Source organism: Ictidomys tridecemlineatus, chromosome 6 (genome assembly GCF_052094955.1).
Source record: "Ictidomys tridecemlineatus isolate mIctTri1 chromosome 6, mIctTri1.hap1, whole genome shotgun sequence".
Lineage (NCBI taxonomy): Eukaryota > Metazoa > Chordata > Mammalia > Rodentia > Sciuridae > Ictidomys > Ictidomys tridecemlineatus.
In genome coordinates this window covers 14,726,730-14,743,715 of record NC_135482.1, presented here as the reverse complement: position 1 = coordinate 14,743,715, position 16,986 = coordinate 14,726,730, and positions in this window count along the sequence as shown.

The following is a 16,986-nucleotide window of genomic DNA, read 5'->3' as shown; positions in this document are numbered from 1 at the left end:
ATACCTAATCCCCTTTCCTCCTAGTACGTCATTTCACTCCCGCTGGCATGGAGTATGTGTTTTATGTGAACCTCCTGGCTCCCCCACCAGAAAACAAGCCCCATGAGAACAGAGATCTTGATTTTCACAGCTGAGGACTCCCACTGCACCCCCCAGTGCCTGGCACACAGCAGGTGTTCCATGAATATCTTATTCAATGATGGATGATTGAAGGGATCTTTCTGATGGGATCAGATCATGGAATGGTTAAGTGAAATGTCTAACCGTGTGGACATACAGGCACAGACAGGCATGCATAGCCCCAGGCCAAGGGGACAGTCAGCCAACATGGTCAGGAGAATGTTCACCTGAGAACAATGACTGAAGTCACGCTCTTCTGTGCCGGGAACTGGGCTGTGCCCCTGTGAGCCTTGTCTCAGTCGGTGTTTGTCATGCCTGGTCCCACTTTGAAGGTGATGGAACTTTCATGCAGATTTAAGAGATGAGGTGAAGTCAGGAGTGAGGGAAGAACAGAGCCAGGACTTGAGATCAGATCCACCTGCCTGCAAAGTCCGTGATCGTGTCTCAAAGCCACTGTTCCATTTGTGCCTTCATTCATGAAACAAGACACTGTCATATAATTCTTTGACTTCTCGTCCAACACCACCCTTCCTAATTTAAGGGACTATATCTTTCTAAGCAGAACTATGAGCTGCACAACCTATACACACAGCAAACACACATGTATCCAGTCAGTTACTTCATATAACTATGGAAAACACAACCACACGTGATGTTCAAAGAAAACTTGAGACAGAAGTGTCAAAGTGGCCCTACGGCTTGAAAACTCTCTTTCAAAGGATCACGTTTTATTGCTCTTTATATCTTCAGTTGTTCACAACATTATTTGCATCATGCTTTCTGCATGAATTAAGAAAAATTTTGTTCATAACCGGGGGTGTCATTGGATAGCCTTGAGATATATTGCTATGGTTTAAATGTCCTCTGGTAACTCATGTTGAAATGTCATTGCCACAGTAATGGTATTGGGAGGGGAAACCCTTAAAAGGTGATTAGGCCACCAAGGCACTGTGCTCAGGAATGAATTCATGTGGCTCTCAAGGGAGTGGGTGATTATTGTGGCAGGGGGTTCTGATAAAAAGGATGAGTTCAGCCCAATGTGCTCTCTCTGCCTCACACGGGCTCACTTGCCCTTGCTCCAAGTTACAGTGCAGCACGAAGGCCTGACTGGATGCTCTTGGACATACCGATCTCCAGAACCATGAGCCAGATAAACCTTTATTCTTTATAAATTGCCCACACTGTGGTTATTATGTTACCGCAATAAAAAAAAATAGACTAAAATATTTTATATGAACTTTTGAAATTTTTTATAGGTAAATACCTAGTATAATATCTACCACATAGAAAATACCCCCAAACTCCATGGGATAAATCATTCATGGGCTTGGAGTAACTGGTACCGTATCTAACATTAAGTGTGTACTCAATAACCAGTTATAGAACCAGTTATGATCATATGACTTTTGCTGTTCTCATAAAATTAGCTTCCATTTATCAAGCTAAGTACTAAGTTTTTTTGCACTTATTACTTTATTTAATATTATATTAACTGTACAAAGCAAGTACACTGATCCATAGTTCACAAATACAGAAACTGAGGTTCAGAAAGTTTGGGTAAAACTTGCCAAAGGTTCCACAAATATGGAGAGATGGAAATAGGAACTGAATTATTTAACTCCAAAGTTTTAGCCATGATGTTTGATTCTGCTCATCAGATCCTTTGGCAGAGGAGGTAGGCTTGGCAACATGAATGGTCCTGGGAAATCCTTAAGCCCCAGGAGCAAGATTTCTGGAGATAATTTCAGGTACAGGGCAGAGCTGTAGGGGACACTGAGTCTTCTGACTTCGCAGTGGCCCATCGGCAGAACTCCCTATATAGGCCTTCCCTCCCAGACAACGGTGAGGCCCAGGGAGGGTCACAAGAGAATAGAGGGCTCTTAACCCACACAGGGCATCCAACATCCAGACTTTATTCCTCTATTATATAACTTAGGTTTCTTCAAAACATGTAGATATTTACTTTATTCCCATCTTATTGGAGGAAGAAACTGAGGCTTAGGGAAGTTGAGACTTGTCAAAAGTTCACACGGCTGCTAATTGGCAAAATTGGGTTTTGAACTCAGACCAACTGGCTTTCCCAGATCTTACTATTATGGCTGCTTTACTTACATTTTACAGGGTCCAGAAACTGTCCGTTGAGATATTCCTACAGGAGTGAGGGCGTAGCTCAGAGGTAGAGCTCTCAGCTAGCAGGTGTGAGAACCTGGGTTGGATACCCAGCACGGCAAAAAAAAAAAAAAAAAAGGTATTGCTATTAGTGCAACAATTATAATCATGGTGACCAGATAGTGGGTGTTTGGAAAGCATTGTTCTCCTGCCAGTGCCATGAGCCACATTTTACTGACAAAAGGACTAAATTAAGGCAAAAAAAAAGTAAGTGGTAGAAAGGGGCTTTGAACCCAAGCTAACTCCAACTGCAGCTGGGCACCTGCAATTCTTATAAAATAAAAGAAGCCAATGCACCAGGCATGGCCGTGGTATTCAAAACCTGGCATTCCTCGTATTCATGTCCCCGACCAGGAAGCCTTCTTGCATTCCTGTTTTAACTGCTTTGACTGTGAGGGTGGACTGCCTGTCTCCTACTCCATGTGTCTTCTGCTGTTTAACTCTCAGAAACGGATCAAGATTATTAGGTAAGTACAGAAGTCCCGCAGACACATCCAAGCTTTGCATTCTAGTGCAGCTGCTACAGAATCCTCAGGACTACGCCCCCAGAGGACTTTAACATAAACAGACCCCGTGAGAGTGCGTGCGCTCCTCCAGAACACACAGAGAGGCTGGGAGGGCTTGTGTGAACTTTTCAATGAGCAAAATGAATGCATCGATAAAATCTGTTTGAAATCATCCCTGTAACCCACCATTAAGCAGCAGAAAAATGAAGAAATGTGCCGAGAAAGAAGTGTGGATACCAAATGGAATGCCCTTTGGAACGTAGGGTTAGACCCCCTCAAATTGTATTGCACAACCAATAACAACCACTTGGAAAATGAATCATTCAAAGAGATGGCTTTAGGTGTTTTCCAGAAATGAGCATGTGACATTGTTATCGTTAGAGTCAGCATCTCCAGAGTGAGGCTTACTCAGTAACTGAGCTGGCAGAGTCTCCCAGATATAATGTAAGCAATCGAGGAATGATAGTCATAACCCCTAACCAACATCCATGTGCACTGGTGGGGTGCAATTCTTTTTGTCGTATACAGTGTTGCTTTATTCTCACCCTGAATCATTGAGATCTCCAGGACTTCTAACTAGATACAAGAAAACTAAGGTTCAGATTGTAGATTTCATGAATTCAATCTCTCATGCTTTCTACTGCTCTTAGATGAAAGTATATAATAAAAATGAAGGAAATGGCCTCAGAAAGTAGATATATTCCCCCCTGTCCACTTCTGTCTGGGCCATGCCTGGTGTATTGGCTTCTTTTATTTTCAAGGGGTGATGGACAGCCAGTTAGATGGCTGTGATTCTTCCCTTCCAATGGGTAAAGCAATGAACTGCCCATCTAAAGAACAGGCATTTGTTCATTCATCAAATACAAGCATATAGAGCTTTGCCGGCACATGGGATCTTTCATGCAGATTACAAACATGTGCCTCTCCCTCTGAGCTGAGGCCACCCGGGCAAAGGCACAGCTCCTGACCCAAGAAGCCCTGGCTGTGTGTTTATCCCCCATTGGACCCCCCCCAGGCCAGACACCTATGCCCTGTGCGCAAACTGCACAGAGACAGAGACTCACACTCCAGAGGAGTGGACATGTACACAGGGGCCCTTACACTAGTGCAATCGGTATCATAAAAGAGATTTGAGGAAAGCACTTCAAGAGGAGAAACCAGACAGGTCACTTGAACTTTTACTTTCAATACCAATAGGTTGAGTAGCTCTTATCCAAAACACATGGGGCCAGAAGTGCTTCAAATGTTGGAGATTTTTTTTTTTTTTTGGTGGTGGTGGGGGGGAACATTTGTAAATATTTACAATGAGAAATCTTGAGGATGAGACTCAAATCTAAACAAGAAATTCATTGATTTCATATAAACCTTATGCATACAGCTTGAAGGTGATTTTATACAATATTTTAGGATGCTGATACTTGGATGGCAACATGAGGTTGGGTGTTAATTTTCTACTTGGGGCGTCATGTTGGCACTCAAAAAGTTTCAGATTTGGGGGCGTTTCAGATTTTGGATTTGGGGATTATATACCCTCGACCTGTACTCTGGAGGTCTGAGAGCATACACATTTGGTATACATTTTCCCTGCCTCTGAGCCAGTTGAGAGAAAAATTGGAGGAGGGGGAGTCTGGTATAAGAGAATGTAACTTCAGGTCTATGGAAAATGAATGTCTTCATTCTAAAACCCAGAATCAGTCTGAGAGATCCACCTGGTCAGTCACAGGAGCTTTGGGTCATCACTAGCTCCACACTGGGGACTGACCATGTAGCCACCAGCTTTTATAAAAGTTATGCAGAATGTGTTTCCTGCAAAGCAGAATAAAATAACAGGGGAAGGGTTCAGTTAAGCCACTCATTTTCACTTCCTTTCCCCAAAATCACCAGCCAAAAAAGTTCTCCTGCTCACCTGGGAGGAATGAGGAAGGAAGGAAAGAAGATCCAGGGGATTTATAATTGCAGGGCTCCTCCCTCGCACGAATAAACATCAGGAGTGGGGAAGGAGTCACCCTATTCCCATGCCCCCCCCAAAGTAGCATGAGCTGAGCTGATTCTGTCCCCAACATTAAACCATGTGCAGGGACCACCTCTGTTTACTCTATATTTATCAGAGAATCTGACACGTAGTAGGCTCTCAGGAAATACTTCTTTGAGGCTAGGATGGACCTCCTTCTATTGAAGAGTCAGCAAACAATAAGGAAAACTATAAATTAAGAATTCTATAGCTTAAAGCAGGGGAGAGAGCAATCTTTTGAAAACTCAAAGTAGATGATGGTTTTGGTTTTTATTTATTTTTTTTTAAATGTTTCAGTACCAGGGATTGAACCCAGGGGTGCTTAACTACTGAGACCTTTTAAATTTTTTTTTATTTTGAGACAGGGTCTTGCTTAATTGAATAAAGCCTCACTAAGTTGCTGAAGCTGACCTTAAACTGGGGATCCTCCTACCTCAGCCTCCTGAGTTGCTGGGATGGCAGGCGTCTGCCACTGCGCCTGGCAATGATCATTTCCTATAAGAAATAGGACGCGTTTAGAAGGCAGCTGTCTGCTGGGCATCCCCTAACCTTCCAAGAACAAGGAGCAAATGAACAGAGACCGAGGCAAAGGTGCAAGGAAGGACCATTATTCAGATGGTCAGATGTCGCTCCCCAACTCATACACATCAGGCATCTTCTGGGCACTTGGGATTCATCGGAGAACAACAGACCAAGATCCCTGCCCCATGGAGCTACAAGCTAACGGAGGAAGATGGGCAATGAAGCAGCCCAACGAGTACTTAACAAATTAAAAGATGACACATCAGGACTTCCGGCTCTGAAAAGGAAAAACAGCAGGACCGGGAGTCAGAAGTGCCTGGCTGTCAGGTGAGGGGAATGAGTCAGTTTATAACTCCTTAAAGGGCCTTTCAGGCAGGTGAGACTGGGAAGGGGGCACTTCCCAGGTGAGGAAGTGAGCCTGCAGGTATCTGGGGAAAGAGTGTGATGCAGAGGGAGCAGCCAGTGCAAAGGCCCAGGGGCTGGTGTCTGGCTGCTGGAGGACAGCAAGGAGGCCAGGTGGGAGGTGGGGAGGAGAAGCCAGGGGGGCCTGGGAGATGGGGAGAGTGAGAGGAAGTACTGTACCACCACGAGGCCTTGGCGGTCCTTGTAGCCCCACTGACTTCTCTGTACAAAGCGGGAGCTCCCAGGGATTTAGATGAGTGGGATCCAACTGACTCCTGTTGTTGACTTTAAATACCTCCATGTAGTATCTCATTTAATTTGCACAGCAACCATATGAGGCAGGTAGTATTCGTGTTTTCATTGTGCCATGTTCCTTGTTGTTATTCTGTTGTTTCAGTGCTGGGGATGGAACCCAGCACCCTGAGAATACGAAGCGCTCATTCTACCACCGTGCTAAACCCCAGTCCTGATTTTGTAAATATTGAAGTTAAGAAGTTAAGATCTGAACCCAGGGAGGGAGATAGGGAGATGTTAGTGGAAAGGTACAAACTCAGTTCTGAGAATGCTATGTAACGCATGGCAACTAGAGTTGATAATCACATATTATATCCTTAAAACTTGATGACAACAGATTTTAACTGTCCTCTCCCACCTAGCGCATGTGCGTGTGCATGCACACACACACACACACACACACACACACACACACAAATTGGAGCTGGGAGCTGACAGATATGTTCATTTCTAGTAATTATCATGCAATGACCACGTATATCAAAACCATTGCATTAGTATATTTTTACTTGTCAAATATTTTTCAATTTAAAAAAGAATAACACAAACCCTTTAAAATCACACTTTGAATCAAAATAATCTTTTATAAAATGTGAACTCTCAAAACAAATGGTACATTATTTTAATTTGGGGAAATAAAGCTAAAATTTCTTAGAGAAAACAACAGCTACAAGGATGTAGTTCTCAGAGTCAATGAGTAAAAATGAGAGTCTGAAATTCACTAGACTCTATTCATTCTTTTAGCCAAGTTCCTGAGCAAAGACCAGGAACAGTAGGACTCCCCAGTCTGGCCTCATAGGGAAATCTCAGCATCCACTTAGACTCAAGCTGCCACTCCAAGGTGACCCATTCTTTGCTTGTCCTAAAGTTACTTCCTGGACAATGGCTTTTAATAATGAAAAAGTAGACCTGAGCTAGACACCAATGAGAGGTGATTATTTAAAACGTAGGGGGAAAAGGCAAACTCATGTCGGAGAACAATACTGAGTGTAATTCAAAATTCTATACAGCAACTATCTGAAAATCACCTTACAGAAATTATACAAATACAGCACTTCTCGGTTGATATGAAAAGATCAGTTCCTCAATTTGTAAATTTTACTGTTGGAATTTCTGGTACAATAATTATGTTATGCTCCTAGACTTACATTGAGTTACATTTCCAAAAAATTCAGGGTGAGCTGAGAATGCACTTAATGCCCATAACCTACCAAACATAGGTCAGCCTAACCTACCGTGAACATGCCCAGAACACTTACATCAGCCAACAGCTGGGCAAAGTCATCTAGCGCTATTGATGGTGACCATGTGCCTGCGTGGCTGAATGGGGGCTGCAGCTCCCTGCCACTGGCCAGCATCAGGAGAGATGTCGTAACTGCCTACCTTCAGCTTGGTAAAAGAAGAAAATGCGTGTCTAGTGCCTGCCTATCACTTGCTTCCTCCATAGTCGAAAAGTCATAATTTTAACTACACTAAGTCGGGGGCCATGTTCTATTGGTATTGTGGGATCTTCCCAGTGTGGGTCTCCACTGATTCTTTGGAAGGGTCACTCTGGATGCTGTCTTGTGACTAGACCGTAAGGGTCAAGGATGGAAGCAGAAAAGGCGGTGAGGGAGATGATCATAGTAATTCAAGTGAGAGGAGGTAGCTGTTCAGAGCACCAGGGAAACAGCAGGTGGGGAACGGACATGCTCCAGACATATTCTGAAGGCCGTCACTAGACCCCTGATGGAGTGCTCTTGGGATATGACAAGAGTCAAGGATAATATTGAGGTTTTGGGACTGAACAATCCAAAGGATGGAATTACTACTAATCAACCAAGTTGGGAAGACCTTGTGGGGAGACGGACGGTTCAGGAGATGCAAGTCTAGAGTTCAGTTTTCGACCTATTGAGTTTGAAAAATCAATCAGATACACAGGTAGAGATGTCGAGCAGGCAGCTGGATATTTGAGTGGCTGAATGTATGGAGTTAAGAGGTCTGGGGTGGAAATCTAAGTTTCAGAATTTTCACTCTGTGAATGGGTCTTAAATCCACGAGGCTGGATGGGATGATCAAGAGAATGATAAGTCTGAGCCTTAGAGTTCTCCAACAGTTAAGAGAGAAGCCAGCAAAAGGAATCAGAAGGGGTACCCAGAGAGAGTGGAGAAAACCAGGAGAATGTGGTGCCTGATGAGCTAAGTGAAGGAGTAATGGAGAGGGAAAGAGTGATTGGCTGTGTAATATGCAATGAGTAGACCAAGTGCAATAAGGAGTAAGAGCTGACCGTCGCATATGGTCTCAGGGTAGGCACCGAGTGGGGACTTCGACCACAGTGGCTTCAGGGGAATGATGGGGCAGAGCCTGACGGAAGTGGATTTAAAGGGGAGTGGGAGGAGAGAAGGTGGAGACAGGGAACAGGCAATTCTTGGGAAGAACTTTGATATGGAAGGAAGCAAAGAATAGAATGATTCTGGGGAAGTAGAGTCACAAGAAGTTCATTCATTTTCATGAAGGGATAACAGCCTGTACGGTCTCTTGTGGGTTTAATTTGGCAAAGAGCAAAGACTGGGAATGCAGGAAAGAGTGGGGAGAATTGCTGAGATATCCCTGAGGGATGGGTTTTGGGTTAAAGATGAGTCACACATTTATAGGAAGAGGGCACTCAAGGAAGGTGAGCATGGATGTCTACATGGCATGAACGCAAGGATGGAATGGTCCTGGAAAGAAAGGTCATGGATACAGAAGCTGGCTAAATATATCAAGCCATTAAATGAATAGCCATCACATACATTTTAATTCAAAGCCCAAATTTACTCTGTCGTCAAATAATATTTTTATGGTTTTTTTTAAAGATTAAAAGGTGGGAGTGATGATGATGATCATATGAAAAGATAAACTAAAATCCTCACCTGTTCAGGAATTATAAATTATTCTTTGTCACTCAGCTCTGATAATTAGAGAGAGATAAGTTTCAAGAAGTATTTTTACACTCTCAAAGACAAATAATCTGGTGTTAGGATATAAAACAAAAATTCTTGAGCTTCTAAATCACTACTGAAGACAAGTAGTAGACCAAATCGTGTGTATCACCTGGAAAAGGAGAGGGGAAAGGAAATAGGGGCACACAAATATCAGAAAGGGTAAAGTAAAACTACATGTGCAACACCAAATCATCAGTTGTATAATTAAGCTAAGTGGTTTAATTAACACTATTAAAAGGCAAAGACTTTTAGTGTGTGTGACAAAGGAAAGTAAAAAAGTTCAAAATCATGTGCTGCTTATAAGAGATTCGCCTAAAAGAAAATGGCTTTAAAAGGTTTAAAATGAAAAGATGGATGAAGATCTAATCAACTGACCCGCAGGACCTCCCCCCAGGGCAGGTGGGAGAATGGGTTTATGAACACGCTGACTCCACGGCAGGGAAAACCAGAGCCAGTAAAAATCATCACCACCGTCATCATTTAATAGCATCATCTCCTGGATGCTGTCTTTGACTCCTACTACTGAGGTCCTCTCACCCAGGAACGGACCTACCTGGACCTGTCATCACACAGTAAGGTCATGGTTGAAGTTGTAACACTTTTGACTTAGAACTTGACCGTCTTTTCTTCTATACACCCACCCTCTTTGCATTAACTAGCAACTTCTCTTTTTGCCATAAAGTATCAATGAACTGTGCAGAGGTTTTCTAGTCCTGCTTTTTCACAAACTCTTCCTGCTTTACTTGGTAAAAACTTTGATTTGACCTCAGTTTCCAACCTCCTGAACACATGGTTAAACCAGAGCCCTTGTGTCCTCAGAGGTATAGACAGGACAAAAACAGAGAAAATCAGGGGTACCCATGGCCCCATACCAGACCATGCAGAAAGCAAAGCAGAAATGAACTATATGTGGGACACAGAGGGTCATCCTAAATTGATACAAAGCCAACTGTAATTGAATGAAGTCACTGATTTTGACGGGTCCAGTGACAGAGCATCAACCCAGATTTATAAAGCAAAAAGGATTGCTACAGTATCCCAATCACTCTCATGTGTTGTGACAGCCTCCTAGCTTGCCTTCTATCTTGTCCCATCTCTAACTGACCCTCCCTACTGAAACCAGCGCAAGACTTTTAAATGCAATCTGACCCTGATAAGAACTTTAACTGCAGTAATCCCTCCTTATCTGAGGTTTCACTTTCCAGTTTCTGTTGCCTGCAATCAACTCTAATCCAGAAAAAAACTAGTGGAAAATCCCAGAAATAAAGAACTCTTATGTTTTAATTTGCACACCATTCTGCACAGCATGATGAAATCTTGCACTGTGCCCCCCCATCCTGCCTAGAATAAGAATCGTCCCTTTGTCCAGTGTATCCATGTCATATATGCTACCCACCTGTCAGTCATTTAGTAACCATCTTGGTTATCAGGTCTACTCCCGTGATATTGCAGTATTTATGTTCAAGTAACCCCTGATTTTACTAATAATGGCTCCAAAGCACAAGAGTTATGATAATGGCAATTTTTTATAATATATTGTTATGTTTGCTCTGTTTAATTATTAGTTATTATTGCTAATCCCTTCCTGTGCCTGATTTATAAGTTGAACCCTATCATACAGGTTTGTACAGGAAAAACATCATGTTCCCAGAGTTCAGTGGATTTGCACATTCAGGCATCTACTGGGCGTCTTGGATTGAATCCCTTGTGGATGGGGAAGTTGGCTAATCTAGTTTCCATCTCCACAGTTTAAAAGGCCAAACATCTGAGCATGGAAAGCCCCCAAGACTCTCTCCCAGCCTCGGGTCCCACTGTCCCCTGCATCTAACTCCCCTCTGGGCTGCAGGTGGTTCCCAGGCTCTCCACCCTGGGCGTCTCTTTGCGAGCTGCACTTTCTCCCTGTATCTTCTGGGGCCCTTGCTCTCAGTCCTCGTTGGCCCGGAAAATTCTCCCTCAGCCTTTAGAGTCCATCAGGGATAATTCACCTCCTAAAAATACTGTCCCATTCACGCTCATGCGAGGGGCCTCCTCCCTGACTCCCTCCACTGCAGCACCCAGTACCCTGCCCTTTAGCGGTTCATTGTCTGTCACTCCACCAAGCCGCGAGTGCTGGGGTATGAGGTCAGCGGGTTACGGTTTGGATCTGCAATGTCCCCCAGTAGCTCAAGTGTTGGAGGCTTGGTCCCCAATGCCACAGTGTCCCTAGGTAGGGCTTTTAGGAAGGGATTGAATCACAGGGCTCTGACCTCATCCTTTAGCTAATCCATGAGAGCTGACGGATTGCAGTGGTAGAAATGTAGGCAAATGGGGCTTTGTTGGAGGATGTAGGTCACTAGAGGCATGACCCTGGGGACTATATCTTGTCCCTGGTCCTCTGCTATCTCTCCCTCTCCCCTTCTCTTTCCTCTGTTTGCTTCCTGGTGGCCACAGGCTGAGCCGCTTTCCTCTATGACATCCTTCTACCATGATGCTCTGCCTCACCTCAGGCGCCTGGATCCTAAGAAAACCTCCCAGGAGCAATACAGATCCTCAAAGGGACAGAATCGAGGCAGAATGCTTTAGAACCAAGTATTCGAAATCAGGACCTGAAAATCCAAGAAGCGTGGACACTTGTCCCTGCAACCCACATGAGATAGGTCAAAGCTACGGCCAGAACGAGGTCCCCGAGGTTCCCAGAGCTCCACTGGAAAAGCAGAGTCACATAGCTAAGTGGCTTATGTCACTTTCATATTTTTTCTTTCAGGGGACATGAAACCTTTGTGAAGTTTGTAAGTTTGAAGAAGAACAGAAATCCCCAAGTGTCTGTTGGTGAACTAAGAACAGGTTCTGTGACCCTGGGGCACCATCTTTAATGCCCAGGATCATAACCACAGAGCCTCTACCAAGGCCGGCGGCAGGCACGTTTGTGCTCCTTCCTACGGACGAGAAGAAGCCAAATTCCTAATCTCTGCATTCCCAGGACAGCAGGCCTCCACCCGCCCTGACCCTTGCCTCCTGTCCCTCCCATCCCTACACACACACACACACACACACACACACACACACAAAACACCCGACCCTTCTTCCCAACACAAACAGCTGTATTCTCATCATAAGACTGATATATCAGCTATTTATTTTGGATTAAGAAGAAAATGTTTATAATTCACAAAGCCAATGAATGGTTTCCTAGCAACATCTCGTATAACTGTTGTGAAATAATATTCTCTCTCACTTGGTGTCTCTCCCTTGTCATCTCCTCTCCCTGACTCCCTGATCCTTTCCCCATCTTAAGTGACAGAATGTTTTGAGGGTTTGATAAAAACTGAGAATCTATCCTTAGGAAAATACCTGTAAACACACACGCACGTTCACTCACGAGGCTGAATATTCAACCCACCGGGTTCACAGACTCCCTGAATCCTGTCCATGAAGCCTGGTTCATCATGCTGCCCTGCAGACAAGGAATACAGAGTCCACTTGACATCTCTCCCATCCATCCAGGCAAACGAGGAAGGGAATATGGGGCGGTGGCCATTCCTATCAAAATTAGATGAACGCATCTCCTTCCAAATTACCTCCTCCACCCTCCCCGACTTCAGACCCTCTAATCCCAAAGCATCGGAGCTCCTGGCCCGGGTTCTCCTCTGCTTTCCCCGGGGCTTGTAAAATACAAACGCCCTTTAAATGAAAGTCTGAGAAAAAGACCATGGAGATGTTAAGGCTCCACCAAAGCCTTCCAGAGCCCCATACAAATGGCCCAGTTCAGATCGCTCCCTCCACGTGTCAGGCCTCCACCGGGCGTTGGCCTCAGAGCCACCCGCTGGCCAAGGGCAGATGCTGAGCTGCGGTCCCCTCCCTCTCCCCTTGACACAGCCCAAGGTTGACATCACTGCTCTGGAGTCCCAGGGCCCTCTTAAACGTCAGCTGGTCTGGGGATAGTCTTGCATTCTCGATTGCCTCAATATCAAGTGGAAACATCTTCTTGATCAAATCATTTATGACGTGAGAAACTAATGAGTAAAGGAAGACAGGAACAATGAACATTTAGAGTTTACTGTGTGCTGGGCACTGGATTAACTGTTTGCCCTACATATTCTTCTGCATTCCTCACCAACAATCTTCTAAGGCTTAACTTTGAGGAGTGGATCTCCTGTGGTGATTAAACAGGCAGCATCACTGGGTTGGAATCCCAATCCTACCATACACCAGCTGTGTGACTCTGGGCAAGTTGTTTAGCCTCTCTGGGCTTCAGTTTCTTTATCTGAATAGGGAAGAAAACAGCATTTTTAAATTACCTCCTGTTATAAGATCGTCCTGTGTTTTAATTAGTTTTTTCACTACTGTGACTAAAAGATCCGACCAGAACAATTTTGGAGGAGGAAATGTTTACTTGAGGGCTCATGGTTTCAGAGGCCCCAGTCCATAAACAGACAGCTCCATTCCTCAGGGCTTGCAGTGAGGCAGGACACCAATGACGGAAGAGCGTGGCAGAGGGAAGCAGCTCACACGGTGATCAGGAGGCAAAGAGACAGAATCCACTTGCCAGATAAAAAATATCTACTCCAAAGCCACGTCCCCAACCAGCCATACCCCACCTGTTAATCACTCAGTTAATCCCATTAGGGGATTAATTTATTGTTTGGGTTAAGACTCCCATAACACCATCATTTCTCCTCTAAACCCTCTTGCATGTCTCACACATGAGCTTTTGGGGGACACCTCCCCTCCAAGCCATAAAATGAGCCACCACGTGGAAGGACCACATTGGGAACCTCTGGAGATAGTAAGGCACTACCACTCCTCACCGTACAGACTAGGAAACCAGTCTCAGAGAGGTGAAAAGACTCTCAAGATCATTCCCCTAAATTACATATCTACTAAGTGATCCTAAAGCCTGGGCTCCTGGCCACTCTATGAAGCTCCCAAACATTCTCAAAACGACCATCTTTTTAAAATCCATCTTTATCCTTCAAATGGAACTACCATTTGATCCAGTTACCATTCCTTGGTTTATACCCAAAGGACTTAAAATTAGCCTGCTACAGTGATGCAGCCACATGAATGTTTATGGCAGCTCCATTCACAGTAGCCAAGCTAAGGAACCAACACAGGTGCCCAACCAACAGATGAATGCATAAAGAAAATGTGGTACATACAATGGAATATTACTCAGCCATAAAGAAGAATGGAATTATGGCATTTGCTGGCCAATGGATGGAACTGGAGACTATTATGCTAAGTGAAATAAGCCAGTCCCCAAAAACCAAAGGCCAAATGTTCTCTCTGACATGTGGATGCTAACCCACAACAGGGAGGATGGGGAGAGGAAGAATAGAAATCAATTGGATTAGACAAAGGGGAACAAAGAGAAGGAGAGGGAAATAGAAAGAATAGTAGAACTAATTGGCCACAACTTTCCTATCCTTGTATTTGAATACATGACCAGGGTGACTCCGCATCATGTACAACCACAAGAATAAGATCCTAGTTAGAATAAGTTATACTCCACTTACGTATAACATGCCCAAGTACACTCTACTGTCATGTGTATCTAAAAAGAACAGATAGAAAAATCATCTTTATTATGTGACATCAGTCTTTCTAGTTTCCTGCCAAAAAGGCAAATCTGAGTCATGCATGCACCTTATAACAAAGTTTCTTTGGGCCAACAACATTCTGACGGTGGTACCCTAGATTTCAATGGAGCTGAAACAGTCCCATCACCTGGTGACATCCGAGAGCCCTAACGCCATGGTACATCGCACTTCTCACGTGTGATGGTGACACCTGTGTGCCTGGGCTATGGTGTGAAAGTCCAGCAAGTGCATTACGTACAGCACATCACACTTGACAGTTACGACAACTCTGTTCTTGGTGTACGCACTTACCGTCATTTTTATCGTGACTTCAGCGTGTACTTACGCTGATTAAAAAAATAACTATAAAACGGTCCCAGGTGGGTCCTCCAGGAGGGATTCCAAAAGAAGACACTGTGACCACAAGGGGCAACAGTTCTGTTGTATCATGGCCCCTGAAGACCTTCCGGAGGCCCAAGATGTAGAGGTGGGACACAGGTGATCCTGGCCCTTTGGGGTAGGCTAATGCAGGTGTTTGTGTCTTTGTTTCTCACCAAAAAGTTTGAATAAAGTAAATAAAGTTCAACTTTGGGCAGCCTTGGCATGTGGTAGGCCGTACCATGGTGTCTGTGTGATGGCTCTCCATGACGCAGTGACCTGATCACCTGACCTTGTGTTTCTCAGAACGTGTCCCTGATGTGAAGGGACGTGCATCTGTCTAAGAAAATACCAGGTAAACCCAATTTGAGAGTCATTCTTAAAAAAAAAAATATCTAGCCTATACTCTTGAAAAAATGTCAAAGTCATAAAGACAAAGCTTAGGGACAGTTCCATATCAATAGAAAGTAAAGATTTAATGACTGAATTCAACATGTTATAGGATTGGATACAGAACCTGTAAAACGCTTTTCTCTCTTGTTTATTAAATTAATTGGAAAATTTTGAAAAATATCTATGGGTCAGAAGAGCATATTATACCTATAATCCCAGCAACTCGAGAGACTAAGGAAGGAGGATCGAGAGTTCAAAGCCAGCCTCAGCAATAGCGAGGCACTAAGCCACTTAGTGAGATGCTGTCTCTAAATAAAATACAAAACAGGGCTGGGGATGTAGCTCAGTGGCTGAATGCCCCTGAGTTCAATCCTCAGTACCAAAAAATAAAAAAATAAAGAAAAGCATACTGTATCAACATAAATTGATCAATGTAAGAGAATGTCCTTGATTCTTGGGGGGAAATGCACTGAAGTGTTTAGATGGAAAGGCACGTCACCCTCCTCAAGCCGTGCAGATGATTAGATGAATATACAGAGAAAAGGATCAAGTAGGCATGGTAGAACACCAGCCTTTGGGAAATCTAGGGGAAGGCTATTTGAGGAATTCTTTGAATGATTCTGGAAACTCTGCTATAGATCTAGAACTACCTCAAAATAAAAATGCATTGGAAAAAGGAGACCCAGGCCCCAGTCTTCACCGTCACCCACGTGCTGTGTGCAGTAGAACTGCTCTCTGACTTCCCCGTGAGACACCACGCCATTCCAGAAGGTCCCTCATGGATGTCAACGCAGCAGAATTTGCCTTTTCCAAGAGACAAAACCCTCCCGAACCATCAATTGGGCCTTTTATAGAAAAAGAGACACTTGGAAATTGGAAGACACTCTACTCTCTTGTCCAAGAGGACATAGCAAGTCCTCACCCCTTCCCCGACTCCTAAAAGAATGTCCATCCATGGTCACATTCGTCACATTCGTCATTCGACACCCACTCACAAGACTCCTTTGTGTCTGCCAGATTGTCACAGGCTTCTGAAGAATGCCGTGAATTGGCTGTTGCTGAATGTGGTTCATTTGCACAGAATTCCTCACCGGCTTTTCCCATCCACAGAGTCATGATTCCTGCCCTTTTCTCCAATAGGGCCACCTAACAACAGACCCCAGATTGACGGAAGGGGCGGGAAGGGTGAGGGGAGGCCTCCATTCCACCAGGAAGCAATCACTTAGTAAGCATTTACTATGTGCCCCCACTGGGCCATAACACCAGCAGGGAAGGGGCCAAGCCTAGCTCAGCCCCACAGCCTTGGTGCATTGAGACCCAGGTGGGATCCGTTAACTGAAGCTCGGAGAGTGTTACAGAAGGAAAATTGTGCAGGGTACAGGGGACCATGTGGAGGGACAGCCAGCTTACTCTGCAGGAGTCAAGGAAATCTTGACCTGCAGAATGACCTCGTGTTAGTTAGGTCAAAGGAAGTTGGAGAGGGGGAAGGAAAATGAATGCTTTCCAGTCATCAAAATAAACACCCATATTTCCTTTCGAAAGAATCAAACAAAAAAAATAAAATAGCACCGTTCATGGGATTCGTAAAACTGTTATGGAAAACAGTACCAAAGTTCCTCAAAACATCAAAAAATAGAACTGCCCTACAATCCAGCGAATCCACTCCTGGG